Here is a 14,378-nt window from a genome sequence, read left to right on the forward strand (position 1 = left end):
GAATAGTTCCTGCTTTGCTCCAAGCGCGCGTAACGCCTTAGGTAATAAATCCTTGAAGGTTTGTAAGGCAAGCTTTACGTTCTTCCTTTCAATATTCGAAGGCTAGAGGGCTGTTCTCGACAGCCGATAGCCCCGTTTCCACAGCTGGTCACACTCTTTGCTGTGAAAGTCTCTGATTGTCGCAAATGACGCTATTTGCATGCGCTCTGACTGTGGCGCGTCTGTTTGCATCTCAGGCAAGCAGAATCAAATTTCCTCATTTTTCTGGTTGATCCAATTATTTCGTATGTATTTTAGTATGTGTAACGGGTCTATAACGAAGAACAGCGGCCTTGCAGGGTCTGAAGGGTGTCGGTAGGCGATTCTGTTAGGAGGAGGCGATTCGAAGAGGGACATCGCTACTCGGTTCACACAGGTGTCGCTCACGACGCACACAACCCCGTACCGGGTTTTTTCCAGCCCGCAATTCACATCTTTAAGCGTCTTGTGCACGAACCCCCCCCCCCCCCCTCTACTCTGTGCAATGACATAATGTGCGCAACTTCTTTAAGTTTGCACATCAGGCTGCGCACCATGAAAACGAGCGTACACTTTGCAGGATCACTTGTGTTAAGCGCAGCACCGGTAACAATGTCTACTTTGTAGTCAAAGTAGGGTTTTATATGCATTTCGTCTACCATAACTGTAAAAAAGCGCTGGTCATCTTTCACATCTGAAATTCTTCTCGCCGTTTAGCTGAGGAATGTTTCGCTCTGATGCTCTTGCTGAAGGCTTATACCATTAAGACGAGCATAGTGATCTGATCATCATAGGATGCGGCAACGTGATGCTTCCATGGCTGCATATGTAAGCGTACGCATGGGGCGATATAGTGAAAAGAATGCAGCTGAACACCATGAAATGCGCAGAGTAGCACCTGCGCTGTTTTTTCGATATGTAGAAGGTGCCTTGCTCTTTCAGAAATGGAATGCAGTCGCCTCGACTTCTGCTTGAGACGTGGAAAGCTTATCCAGCAGTAAACAAACAGCCTCGCAAATATCCACGACTGAGTTGGACATCAGGTCACCGTGTCAAATCTCGATGCCTTCGAGGAGTTCCCCAATACCCTTTTTACTGTTAGAAATTTAAAGAACGCGCAGATTTGCGCCTAGCATTTTTACGGCCGTTTTTATGACATGTAGCGCCATGCTGGAGTCTAATTTCACTTAAACAGAGTATTTCAGCCACGGTGCTTCGTCGTCGACGATGTGAATGAGAGGAAGCCTTTAATTTTTTTTTTCGATTACGTCCCAGGAACTTCATCTCCTGCTTCCTCAAGTGGTTGGTAAGCTCGCTCAAAGAATTGACTTTATCCTCTTCACGTGCTCTGTTAAACGCCTTCTTGGATTCAGCGATGGCTATCTGGAGGGCAGCATGCTCTATGCGCGGGTGATTGGAATCAGGGTCTTCCTTTCTCGCAGCATTCCTAGACACATAGCTCGCACAGTTCGGGATCTGCGACGGTACAGCATCTGGATGAAGGCGCACATGAGACAACGGCATTGTGATGGGGCGGCCCGTTGGTTGATCGGCAAGCGAGGCTACTCGGATAATGTCCTCCTCCGTGAAGTTGGGATACCAATAAATAAATTTTACCTACAGTGAGCAAACCCATAGGTCCTTCACATAGAAAAGTGCGGCTTGTGAGTCATTTACACGTGTACGTATTTCAATGAACTTGTAGCCGCACCAACGAGGCAACGCATCGAAAAATGAGACAGAGCTACCGCCGACGCCGTCCGCATTTTGCCGCGTTCACGTCGAAAGCGCACCGTTTGCGAGATGCAATTGTTCTGTTGGGTTAGGTTAACGTGAACTTAGGTTAGGTTACCGTTTGGTTAGGCTCGGTTAGCGTAAAATCCGTCAGGATGGTGCGGCGTGTTCTCACAACAGTTATGTCATAAGCATTGTGTCGGCCTCATTAGGTTAGGTTAACGTTAGGTTAGGTTAGTGTAAAACGGGTTTGTGTGGCGCGGCGCATTCTCGTAGCGATTGTAGCGGTGTCGAGCCTCACCGGCGCCTTTCCAGCCACTCGCGTTCAAGTGCGGTGGCTAGGGCGCTCTGCCTTCTACATTTTGATTATATGTGGACTGGCCTCTTTCATGGTCCCTACTGCTTTCACGGGAACATCTGCAACATTATCATCTCTTTCACCACACCGGCAGCCAGTGTCGGAACGTAAACAAACTCCACCACACTCCGCAATGCCGGCACGCTAGGGCAAACGTACAAAACTCGCGCTAAGAAACTCCTCCGTAGTGCCTAGGCAGAGTCAGATATTCAGGGAGCAAAAGCCTCCACATTTTTTCTCTCGCACCCGTTCTTACTCGCGCATGCGCGCAAACGTCTGGCGCCTCAGCAAGTGCCACGCCCCGTTGCACTTACGAGCAATTGTAAAGTGGTAAAGAGTGGAAAAGAGTGGAACCGCAGTTTACGATAGGTAGTGGGGCACAGGATGTGGTAAAGGAATACTTCCACTTAGGGCAGGTAGTGCCCACGGATCCGGATCATGCGACTGAAATAATCAGAAGAATAAGAATGGGATGGTGTGCGTTTGGAAGGCATTCTAAGATCATGAACAGCAGGTTGCCATTATCCCCCAAGAAAAAAGTATATAACAGCTGTGGTTTACCAGTACTCACTTACGGGGCAGAAACCTGGAGGTTTACGAAAAGGGTTCTACTTAAATTGAGGGCGACGCAACGAGCTATGGAAACAAGAATGATGGGTGTAACGTTAAGGGATAAGAAGAGAAAAGATTGGGTCAGGGAATAAACGCGAGTTAATGACACCATAGTCGAAATCACGAAAAGAAAATTGGCATGGGCAAGGCATGTAATGAGTGGGAAGATAACGGATGGTCATTAAGGCTTACGGACTGGATTCCAAGAGAAGGGAAGCGTAGCAGGAGGCGGCAGAAAGTTAGGTGAGCGCGCAAGATTAAGTAGTTACGAGTGACAACATGGCCACAATTAGCACATGACCAGGGTAGTTGGAGAAACATAGGAGAGGCCTTTGCCCTGCAGTGGGCGTAGCCAGGATGATGATGATGATGATGGTGGTGATGAAATATTGGTGCAACGCGCGGCTCCTCAGACGCACGGAAGTTACGTCCCTAAAACACGACGTCGCATGCCTGTGTATTTCTTGTTTTTCGAGGGCGCGTAATTTTATTCATTGTACAGACGTGACATTCAGTACGCATCCGGTGAGGCGCGCTTGCGTGCCGTGCTTTTCTGCTGCCGCTGGTGCTGGTCCCAAGGCCTGGTTCAACTGCTTCGTCGCAAGCCTTTAACATCATTCTTTTATATGCGTGAAAGCTGCTTTGCAGGATTATTTTATATGTGTAACGTTATTAATAGCTATTATAATAAGTATTTTGATAGTATTTTGATTGTGTTTGTCGCTTATTTGCCGATATTGCTGACCTTGTTCGCGACAGCTTGCTATGTTTAACCCTAGCGCAGATTTCTCGGATTCAACATATGCAGTGCTCACGAGAAGGTAGCCTCCTTTCGTTTGTGAAAAAGGTCACATTTATGTTCTCGCAGTCTTTCTCTTCTAGGTGCATTTTAGATTGCACTGCTTGCAACATGACACGTGTTTTGGTTGCTGGCGACTCGATGGTGAAATACACGGACCAGTATTTCCTGTCGCGTCGTAGTTTGTCAGTCAGTGTTGCCGCGCATAGAGGAGTAGGGACTCAGCATTTGCTGTCACTGATTGCTGACAAGCTAGCTGGTTTTGATGTTGCCATTGTGCACGTTGGCACTAAGAACACTGTTGACAGTGTCAGCATATGCACGGACAAGTATCGCCAGCTCGCTCCGGGGACCATTGAAAGTAATCCCATGGTACATGTAGCTTTTTCTGCCATTCTTCCGCGGTGGCAGAATCAGTACAGCTCATGGGAAGCTCAGACCTCTTCGTTGCATGACCTGAATGATAACTACATAAAGGTTAACGATGCCCTGATACAGTAGTGCCACGAGTGTGGCTTCACATTCCTGGGTGGTCTCGTGGACAACAGGTCCAGTTGATTGAGCAGCGATGGTGTCCCCCCGAGCCGCATTGGTAACAAGGTGCTGGCAGACTTCTTGTACCAGGAGGCCTGCAGCCTGCCCATCCATATGGAGAGAAGCTGCATCCAGCAGTCATACAAGGAGACCCAGGCACCTTCTTCATGGACCGGTTGGACTCGGCAGGAAAGCATCCCTGCAATCTCCGAGGCTGACTTTCCCCCGCTTGGTTTGCATATTTTCGTTTCTTCTCGAGCAGCAAGTCGAGATTTCGCAGCACCAGCTCCTGTCGGGAAAGCCAGCACTGCTCCCTTGCAGAGGCACGGCACCAACCAGCCTACCAGAACCCTTCAAGGTGCTGGCTTTTCACTTATTGGTGATATCCATGTCCGTTGCAAGGGAAGCAAGGCTTCGTTCACCTGGGACAGCCTGCTTTCCACCATTTTCCATGGCACAGTGTACCATGCAGGGGAAAAGCCGAGGGGAGGTCTGCTGAGCCAATAATCCCTTGTCGAGGTGCAAGCACCAGTTGTGTCAGGAGAACTAGGAGAGCCACACGAAAGCATGAGAGTGCTCCTGTTGTGTGCTCACCTGCGGGAAAAGGAGAGGCGAGTGCTCGAGAAGCAGCTGTGCCAGAGGCTGTCTCCCAGTGTGGCGACAGTGAGTGGAAACTGGTAGTACCGAAGATGCGGCAGAAGGCTACAGCACTGCATAAGCAAGAATGGAGCTGTTACCAGGCTGCAGACAGGGAAGCCAAATTCTTGCTTTGACAGTTGCCAAGTTCTTAAAGTTCGCTTCACCATTGAGAGCAGTTGTAAGCCAGAAACAGACATTCATTGACAGGGGAAAATCTGAGTCTGCTTCTGCTGTCTCTGATAGCAAGCTTGAAGGACAAGCGAGTGCCTCTCATGACGCCATTTGTGATTGCTTTGGCAAGGTGCGGCATGTGGCTAGCAGGCAGAATAAATACTGCTTGGTTGTTGCTATGGCTGAGTGCGCACCTGTCATAAACGATGTTGCAAATGAGGCCCCGGTCGGCAAATGCTGTACGTCAGGAACAATTCAAGATGGAGGGCAGATGACGAGCAATCCTGGCACAGAGGCTGGTGGCTTTAACAAAGATGGGTGCATTTCTTCCACGCGACGTAAATGTTGTGAGCCTGCTTTGACATCCAGCTGCAGGCCTGCAGCTCTGATGCCCAGGCTGTTTGTGAAGGAGCTGATGCTAACATAACCAGAGTTCCTAACTTTGTCAATGTATTGAATGATGGAGCAGCAAAGTTTATTTAACTGCAACATTTGATAATTTTATTTATTTTAGGCGAAGCTTTGTTGAGTGGTGCAGGCAGGGCCTATACATAGTCAAAATAAATAGGTTTCACAGAAGTCCATTTCCAACAGAATCTAAAGAGTTTGAGTATATTAGGATTTCATTTAGCTGTGTTCATGGTCATGCTATAAAACCAAGCGGCATAGAAAAGCATCCGAAGCAAGAATACAATGGTACTGGTTGTGAAATGGCAGTTTCAGTAAGCCTGTGCAAATCACCTACTCTTCACTACAAGTTAACCAAGCTGCAAACTAAGCATATTCACGCCACGCAGTATGACTTGTATCCTCAAAGCAAGCTTCTGAACGATGCAGAGAAGGCAGACTTCTTTCACTTTGCCAAATGTAATATTGGCCCAAAGTATTTAAAAAAATTTGTCGCACAAAAACGGGCAAGAAATTAACTATGCAAGATGTTAACACTTACAAGAAAAGGTGCTCTATTCCTATTCGCAACGAGCAGGCTCACGAAGAAGTGGTTTTAGAAAACATAGACGCCTTGTTGGCTAATAATCCAAACTGGGTCATTAACTATGAAAAGAATCAAAGTAATAACCTGCAATTTGTGCTACTTCAGACCACGCACATGCGTGAGATTTTAGAAAAGTATTCAGAGATTTTATTTATTCACGGAACATATAAAGCAAACATTGAAGGCTATATCTTGTCCTCTATTCTGATTGAAGATGGTGGAGGTCGAGGGAGACCTATGTATTATGCCCTTTTGCAAAATGAAACGACTGAAATTGTGCAGGCTATGCTCGCCAAGTTTGCAGATTTTAACCCGCTCGTTCGTTCTCCTTGCAGAGTAGTCATGATAGATAAAGTCACGAACGAGCTACGCATTTTGAGCAAGATTCTTCCTAATATTGAAATTTTGTTCTGTACATGGCATGTGCTGCAATGCTTTCAGCAAAAGGTCAGTGAGAAAGCTAGGCTACAGCGTGATCAGTTACTCCCTCTCTTAAAAAAATAGTTTATTCCTACACTCTGCAGCACTATTTAGATAGGCTTGCTGAGCTCGAAGGAATGGTTTCAAAAGAATTTATTTCTTATTACATGCAGAACTGCCACTCCTGTAAAGAAATGTGGGTACATGCATATTGACACGTGTAGATGTTGATCTTCCTCACGTTTCACCGCTTACCAAACGTTATCGCAAAGCGCAGGACGTGCCTGCATGTATAGGAAGTTTCTGGAATGTTATCGATGCTTCTGTTCGCTTTCTGTTGTCGCCAAGCCTTGTGGTATCTGATTTCATCGCGTGACACGATTGGTGTAGAACTTTGTGGAAGACACGCGTGTCCCAGCGATTAGTCTGGAATGGAATGGAATGGAAGTCTGGAATGGACGACTGCTGTATAAAAGCGGACGCGCTTGACCCGCTGATCAGATTTTCGACGATCGCCGACTGTGTTCACCGCTATCGTTGTGCTATAAGTGTAGCCTGTTTTGTGGGCACAGGTTCGCCCAATAAAAGTTAGTTTTGTCTTTCACAGTATTGCTATTGTGTTCCTAAACGTCACCACCACGTGGCAATATCGGCAAAAACTTCTTAGATTTGGTAATAACATGAATAATCGCATTGAGTGTAACAATCAAAGATTAAAGTTACCTCACTTGAAGCATCCATTTGGTTCAACCCATGGAAGCATTAGTAAATTAAATTGAGAAGAATTTCTTATCTCTAAAACATTCCAAATTTAAGAAAATGAAGCTGAACCTAAATGTAAATGATGCGAGTGCGCCATTTCAACTAGACTTGGCCCGTAATTGCACGTCTGAGGCTACGAGTAAAGTACTTAAGCAGTATGAACGGTTTAAAGAAGTACGTTATCTGGTTACTTCCACCGCTAATTCTTATGTAGTGGCTTCAGAAAGTTCCGAGCAGAGTGTTTCGTTATGTCTGACGCGTTGCATGTGTGCTTTTATAATCAGTACAGTATGCCTTGTGCACGCATTATAGCAGCTCGCCATTTTGCCCAGGAAGACCTTTTTGACAAAGCATGCATACCAGAAAGGTGGTGTAAGGATCATTTTCTGAGTGACTGCTGCATGTCCTCAAGTGCCACACCGATGGTGACAAGCAGCATGCAGCTGCCGCCATCTATAAAGCTTGACCCTGCTCAAGAAAAGTATTCTTACACTAAAATAGGCTTTGTGAAATGTCTATGACTGTGGCTAATGTATTATCTAATTGTGGTGAGAAGGAGCTAGTGGAAAACTTGCATCATGCGAGGCATTCTTCAGAAACTTAACCGCCTTTCCTAGTAATCAAATTACAGTTAGCTTACAAGGTAAACCAGCTCCATTACCCCAAATCACTGCTACATGCAGTTGCAGGCATTGGAATAGCACAAAACTTGTTGTACCTTTGGTGAAAGCAAGAAGAGGACGGCCAAAGAAAGTCAAATCTGTTAAGCGCAAGTTTTTGCCATCGCAAAAGGAAATGCTAAACCTTGCAATCGTGACAGCAGACATGTTAAACGCCTGGAAACGCGCCTCTTTCAGATGCTGATTTAAATACTTTAGTACAGGGCACCTTGATATCAGACAGCGTGATTAACGTAGGACAATACTTGATTCATGAAACATTTCCTGATTGGGATGGCTTTCAAGATGTGCTACTTGGCCATCGTTTACTATATACTCAAGTAAAAAGCCCTTTTAATCAAATCTTGCATGTCCGATACCCCAATTACTGGCTTACAGTAGCCAATGTTGACACTGATGAAACCACAGCCTTTGTATATGACTCAATTGACCAAGATACTCCTTCCAATGCCATCAGGCAAATCTGTCACATGCTAAAATTGCAGTCACCAACGCTGACCATTTGCACTAAAAGGGCACAAAACCAGTGGAACACGCTCGACTGTGGCTTGTTTGCAATTGCAAGTATGTATTTGTATTTAGCATCAGATAGGAGACCTACTTAGTTCACCATACTTAGTTCACCATACTTAGTTCAAGGGGATTTTCCATGTCTCAATAATTTCTCTCGTCGTATTCTAGTGCTGATTGCCATGTTATTGGTTGTTAACGAAACTTCTTTTCAAGTCTCTAAATTTATTAAGGCAGTTTTTCGCGTGCGTACCATGGCCACGCACGTTTATATCTCCTTCCGTTTCTCTACCGCGGGCGCGCTTTAAAACCATGGCGCTGCAATTATGCTTCAGAAATTTTCCTTTCCTTTTTTCCTCCTCCCTTAAACTCGCTCCCTTAACTACTACACGCAGACACAAAGCAACAGCGCTCGCACTCGATCTCATAGATGAGATGGGAATATATATATATATATATATATATATATATATATATATATATATATATATATATATATATAGAGAGAGAGAGAGAGAGAGAGAGAGAGAAAATTATCAGTCTTAGCACTCGTAGTACAGCCCTCCGGGCCATTCACTTTTTGAAAATAGTCTTGCTAGGGTTATTATAAGTACACAAAGGTATTTCGCTCTCGTGAGCAGCAGTCCTTGAGATAGTTACTCGGGCTAGCTTCCCACGCGGAGCGTGCCGCGCTCGCACCTGCTTAAGCTTTTCCTGGACTCTAGAGCCGCTCGAGTTCACTCTCATCGACGGGCGGCCATTTTTTCCAAGAAAGTATGGCTTCCAACCACTCGACCATCGACCATCGATGGTCGAGTGGTCAGAACGATCGACCTTCGCGGACGTCATCAGCCTCTTTTCAGGTAAGTATGAGGCTCTGCACAGGAGCTTTGGCGCTTCAATGTATCCTGTAGCCTGACGGATGAACCGACTGAGCTGTCTCTCCAGGCAACATGCAAGAGTCACGAGTTGAAATCCTCTGTTCTCTTCCTTTTTTTCTTCGCCCCTTTTTAATATTTCTTTTCTTTTAGTTTATCACTGTACGGGGATCCTCTTTCAAAAAAGAAAAAAAATCTCCTGTATTATGTATGGCCACACCTGTGCAGGTGATAAACAGCATATTTGTCCAGTTGAGTGCCATCTGTGCGGTGTAACCGAGCGCAGATTGGTCCACCTTGACTGATCAAAGAAGGCACGACTGTAGGTTAAATGAGGCGTAGAGCCCCTGCGGTGACGGTAGAGTATCCGCCCCACCGTGCAAGAGGAGCGTGGTTCGAATTCCGGTGCCACGCAATTTTCCACCGAAAAAAAACGTGTGTTGAGAAAATTGCATAAACAGGCCTGGAGTGCGGCCTGATCCCGGTGACCAGAACCTGTAACGCACTCTCTCATGGGAGTAAGATTGGCCACCCTGGTGCAGTACTTGGCCACAGCCAAGTACTGCACCAGGGTGGTCAATCTATATGAAAACCTATATGAAATCTATATGAACCTATATGAAAACAATAATCAAACCCCGGCCCTCAGTCCCCCGCAGCGCGAAGCAACTGACCATGGCGGCGGTCAGATCTATAACGCAGCAGAGGGTGCTAAGAATCCCTGGCTCCGGACAGGCCGCCATTGGAATCTGAACCTGGCAACGTTCAACGTTACAACGTTATCTGGTGAGGCGAGTATAGCAGTGTTATTGGAGGAATTAGAGGGTAGTAAACGGGATATAATACGGCTCATTGATATTAGCAGGACACAACAAGCTTATACAGTGCTAAAAAGCGAGCACGTGCTATGGCATAGGCTCTAGGAATAGCAGGGGAAAGTTATTAGTAGGATTTCTAGAACAGAATAGTATGCGGATAATGAATACCTTCTCCCGCAAGCGGGTTAGCCCAAAGTGGATGTGGTGGAGCGCAAATGGCGAGACAAGAAATGAAATAGACTTCATACTCTGCGCTAACCCTGGCATAATACAAGATGTGGACGTGCTCGGCAAGGTGCGCTGCAGTGACCATAGGATGGTAAGAACTCAAATTAGCTTAGACTTGAGGAGGGAAAGGAAGAAACTGTTACATAAGAAGCCAATCAATGAGTTCGCGGTAAGAGGGATACTAGATGAATTCCGGATCAAGCTACAGAACAGGTATTCGGCTTTAACACAGGAAGAGGACCTTAGTGTTGAAGCATTAACGACAATCTTATGGGCATCATTAAGGAGTGTGGAATAGAAGTCGGAGGTAACTGCGCTAGACAGGATGCCAGTAAGCTGTCGCAGGAGACGAAAGATCTGATCAAGAAACGCCAATGTTTGAAAGCCTCTAACCCTACAGACAGAATAAAGCTGGCACAATTTTCCATGTTAATCAACAAGCGTAAGACAGCTGACATAACGAAGTATAATATGGATAGAATTGAACATGCTCTCAAGAACGGAGGAAGCCTAAAAGCAGTGCAGAAGAAACTAGGAATAGGCAAGAATCACACGTATGCGTTAAGAGACAAAGCCGGCAATATCGTTACTAATATGGATGAGATAGTTCAAGTGGCTGAGGAGTTCTATAAAGATTTATACAGTACCAGTGGCACCCACGACGATAATGTGAGAGAGAATAGTCTAAAGGAATTTGAAATCACACAAGTAACGCCGGAAGAAGTAAAGAACGCCTTGGGAGTTATGCAAAGGGGGAAGGCAGCTGGGGAGGGTCAGGTAACACCACATTTGTTTTAGGATTGTGGGAACATTGTTCCAGAAAGACTGGCCACCCTATATACACAATGCCTCATGACCTCGAGCGTACCGGAATCTTGGAAGAACGCTAACATAATCCTAATCCATAAGAAAGGGGACGCCAAAGACTTGAAAAATTATAGACCGATCAGCTTACTGTCCGTTGCCTACAAAGTATTTACTAAGGTAATCGCAAATAGAATCAGGAACACCTCAGCCTTCCGTCAACCAAAGGACCAGGCAGGATTCCGTAAAGGCTACTGAACAATAGACCATATTCACACTATCAATCTGGTGATAGAGAAATGTGCGGAATAAAACCAACCCCTATATATAGCTTTCATTGATTACGAAACAGCGTTTGATTCAGTCGAAACCTCAGCAGTCATGGAGGCATTACGGAATCAGGGTGTAGATGAGCCATATGTAAAACTACTGAAAGATATCTATAGTGGCTCCACGGCCACCGTACTCCTCCATAAAGAAAGCAACAAAATCCCTATAAAGAAAGCGTCAGACAGGGAGATACGATCTCTCCAATGCTATTCACAGCGTGTTTACAGGAGGTATTCAGAGACCTGCAGTGGGAAGAATTGGGGATAAAATTTGATGGAGAATATCTTAGCAACTTGCGATTCGCTGATAATATTGCCTTGCTTAGTAACTCAGGAGACCAACTGCAATGCATACTCACTGACCTGGAGAGGCAAAGCAGAAGGGTAGGTCTGAAAATTAATCTACAGAAAACTAAAGTAATGTTTAACAGTCTCGGAAGAGAACAGCAGTTTACCATAGGTAGCGAGGCACTGAAGTGGTAAGGGAATACATCTACTTAGGGCAGGTGGTGGCCACGGATCCGGATCATGAGACTGAAATAACCAGAAGAATAGGAATGGGCTGGGGTGCGTTTGGCAGGCATTCTAAATATATGAACAGCAGGCTGCCACTATCCCTCAAGAGAAAAGTGTAGAACAGCTATGTCTTCCCAGTACTCACGTACGGGGCAAAAACCTTGAGGCTTACGAAAAGGGTTCTGCTTAAATTGAGGACGATGCAACGGGCTATGGAAAGAAGAATATTGGGTGTAACGATAAGGGATAAGAAAAGAGCAGATTGGGTGAGGGAACAAACGCGGGTTAAAGACATCTTAGTTGAAAACAAGAAAAAGAAGTGGGGGGGGGGGCATGGGCATGACGTGTAATGAGGAGGGAAGATAACCGATGGTTACTAAGGGTTACGGACTGGATTCCAAGGGAAGGGAGGCGTAGCAGGGGGCGGCAGAAAGTTAGGTTGGCGGATGACATTAAGAAGTTTGCAGCGAAAACATGGCCACAATTAGTACATGACCGGGGTAGTTGGAGAAGTATAGAGTGGTCTTTGCCCTGCAGTGGACGTAGCCTGGCTGATGATGATGATGAGGAGACCAGCATAGTTACACTTTAATCAGAGTATCTTGCGCAGACATTTTCTGAAATGCATGCAAAAAGGCAGCATGGAAAATTTCCCACTCGCAAGCTCCCTCGCTATTCGTGTGCGGCCAAAAGATTGTATTTACGTGTTGGATTGTGCATGCAGGCGACCGCTGTATGGCGGAATAGTACTTTACATTTCTTGGGCACATTGTTCAAAAAGCTTCCACAGGGCATGCAAAGCTCCTTTAGCAGAAATATTGGATAAAAACATAATTGTGTGCTGTAAGTCATGTTTGGCTACTCCCAAAGAAAAGATCCACACTTGTAGTACATAGCATTTTTCTCTGTGTACAGCTTTAGTCAAACCTCGTGTAACAAACCAGCATAAAATGAAATATGCTGTATATTGCACACGCAAAACTTGCTGACTGATACTCATGTAAAGCGCTCGCATGTAACAAAGGCATTTTTTCATACTAGTTTTTTTAATTGTGTCTAGATGTGAGAATACTCGGAAGCCTATCAGCAGTGTACTTCAAGCAAGATCGTATCGAGTCGTCATTTTTAGTGCCTGGCAAGCAGTTTAGGGCTAAAGATTGCTGTATACTATACGGGGTTTTGTTTAGAAAAAAAGCAGGTAACTCTGACTTAATTTTTCTACTAAAGAAAACAAATGCGTGTAGAGCAAGCACAATACAAAGGTTTGTTTCCTTTCGTTGTAGGTGAATTTGGATATAAAGAATTACCTGATATAAAGAACTATTTTGAGTGCATAGGCCAGTTTATTATAAACTCGTCTCAGTGTATCCAAACGCACACCAGTGACACAAACCAGTGATGTGAAACTATTTTGTTGTTCCAGAGCCCCGGTGACAATTTGCCTGTACACTTCAATGCTGTTAAGATGTTTATTTGTTCATAAGCAATACACTAACTTAGATCCATTGGTAGCTGTGCAACTGCTTTATGGTTACCTACGGCATTGGGATTTCTAAGGCCCAACCACGATGAAGAAGTTTCTAATATATTTTTGGCCGGCTATTTGATTTGACGTGGGCACAATTCAGCATCTAGAGCATCACCCCCAGCATCTTGACAACACTAGCTGGCGTCGACAGCCGTCAGGAGCGTGTTTATTGAGGTTGAAGCTTTAATGTGGGCCGGTTGATTTTGTATTATTCAATTTTAAAACCTGATCAGCCTTCTTGCAAGTGGTCGCAAGTATTTCGGATAATCAAATGTGTTAAACAATTTGCTTGCCATCGGTCTGGTGCAGCTTTAGCAACCAAAATCTGTACTGACATCGCCCACATTACATTCCTGTGACCTCAAGTCTCTCGGCGGAGGCTGGCTGCTGCACAGCGCGTTCTTGGGTGGCGTATAGAGAAAACTCTTGTCATGAAGCTGTGCTAAGCAGCTTCATGCGAGACAGGCACTTGTTCCCACGGACTAAAAGGCTAAGAAAATGTTAAACAGCAGCACTGAGGTTGTGACAGTGACATGTCTATGTCATAGTGTAAGTTGCAGATTTTTTTATTCCTTTGTACTTCCCCTGCGGTTTTTTCGCTCTCTTGTGTAGGTCCACTAGATGTACCAGCTGCGTGCATTCACACTACCATCACGTCATCAGGAGCGTGTGTAGCTCTATTTAAATGTTACACTATTGTCTAAGATGGAAAATCAGACTTGTAGAGTTTCCTGTATAGGTTCTGCCAATAAAAGACTGATTATACATATTTATTTTCTTGCAATGCTGGCATTGTATATTTAACAGGACAGTGCAGCATATAAGCTATAGCTGTTCTTTACATTTTTTTGCAGGTGCACAATACTCACCTGCTATGAAATCTTCGCTTTGACATAATGAGCATAAAAAATTAGAAGAAAAGCATACAGCAAAAAAAAGGTATACACTGGACTTGTATTTATTTTGTTTTTTTTTGTACGGTGTCTCTTTGGCATGGAAGCCAACTTGCACTGCAGAGTTTATACGAAACGCACAAGATGATTGTG

At 45.0% G+C, this 14,378-nt stretch overlaps 1 pseudogene; it reads right to left on the minus strand.

Moving 5' to 3' along the window:
* Window positions 1–780: 780 nt before the first annotated feature.
* LOC142566623 (uncharacterized) lies at window positions 781–1,542 on the minus strand (annotated as a pseudogene).
* Between the last annotated feature and the right edge of the window lie 12,836 nt (window positions 1,543–14,378).

This window comes from Dermacentor variabilis, unplaced genomic scaffold, assembly GCF_050947875.1.
Source record: "Dermacentor variabilis isolate Ectoservices unplaced genomic scaffold, ASM5094787v1 scaffold_13, whole genome shotgun sequence".
Classification (NCBI taxonomy): Eukaryota; Metazoa; Arthropoda; class Arachnida; order Ixodida; family Ixodidae; genus Dermacentor; species Dermacentor variabilis.